Below are 1461 nucleotides of genomic sequence, written 5' to 3'. Positions count from 1 at the left end.
TTTGCTCCAAGACCTTAAGCTCCACCGCTTTTCCGAGCCAGGGGAACAGGGTTTGAAGAACCTTCGCTGGCACGTGCCGTGCCATGTCACCATATGTCAGCTCAGCTCCGGCGAGCAGGGCTTCTCGGGCAAGGTGCTTTTTCTGACACAAAGGGCTTTTGAACCGTGTTTTCCTCCTTCTCCCAGGCTGCATTTGGTGCTCTGGCTGGCTACCTCATCAGGAGTGACTGTGTTTCCCTTACGCCACAATCCATCAAGCCATCGGGAACGCTGGGAGAGTGCAGGATGTGGGGTAAAATATCTTGTGATAACTAATAATTAATGACAGCTGAATTTACCTGATCCGGCACGGACGTAAGGAAGGTTTTCTGTGGTTTTGGGAGGGGCAAAATGAGAAAGATTCTTTAAGAAGAACATAAATCTGCAGCCTTTTGGCAGCTGAGCGCAGGGCAGCCTTCCCTCCCTCCTGGGGTCCGTGCCAACTGCTGTCACCAGTGTGAGCTTCCTAAACCCAGGCTGGGAGCGAGCTGCTCTGGAGGAGCTCAGCTGCTGTGCCCATGCCGGGACCACCATAACCCCCGAGCCCTGGCAGGGACGCAGGTTGGACCAGGAACATCCCAGATCCATGCAGAAAAGCCGTCGGCTGCCTCAGCACCGAACTAAATCTGCAGCCGCCGCGTGCCAGCCGGGATGGGTTCGTGGATCCATTGCGAGCGTTAAACCCCCACACTGGTCCCTCCCAATGAGCTGGCACCAGGGGGTGTCAGGCAGCCCACCCAGCAGGGAAAAGACCCCCGCAGCAGCACTCAAAGGACCTTCAGCCTCCCTAGTTCCTATCCTGCTGGGCAGGAAGGACGTTGGGTTTCCTAATTCCCGGGGAACTAGTTCTCAGCTTTGAAGTCAAGCAAAAGGCAGCTCCGACACCCCCTCGCCCAAGCACAGCCGGCCCTCTCAATTTATTGATGTTAACTCTGGCTTTTGACATTTAAACAGGATCCTGCGTGGAGTCACGGCACCGGACTCCCCTCCAAGCATCCCCCCAGCACAGGCACATTCCCTGGAGTTAGGTTGGGCACCACGTTGCCCAGATACAGAGCCCTGGTCTGAAATGTGGGGTGTGCTAGGACCAGAAAAAGGTCACAGCTGCTTGGTAAGTGAAATAGTTAATGTAAAGCAAGTGCTTGGCTTGGAAAAAATTCAGTGTGACTTAGGGAGAGTTGTAACGGGGTAAAGCCAAGCGCCGGGACCCAACAGGAACAGCTCCCACGGGCTTGAGCGAGGTGCTGCCTCCCCTGCCCTCCCACCAGGATGGGGCCCAGAAGGGGCTAAAAATGCCCAGCTGCCCCTAAAATTAGTAGTAACAGAAACAACATGGAAAAGGCAGCGCTCAGCCCCCTGCGTCGGGTGGGCTCGGTTGCTCAGGGGTGAAGTCCTCGGCCCATCAATGATGCAGGTGACGCT

The sequence above is a fragment of the Eurypyga helias genome, unplaced genomic scaffold (genome assembly GCF_000690775.1).
Source record: "Eurypyga helias isolate BGI_N326 unplaced genomic scaffold, ASM69077v1 scaffold42884, whole genome shotgun sequence".
NCBI lineage: Eukaryota > Metazoa > Chordata > Aves > Eurypygiformes > Eurypygidae > Eurypyga > Eurypyga helias.
The sequence above is the reverse complement of the archived record's forward strand: the minus strand, read 5'-3'. Positions refer to the sequence as shown.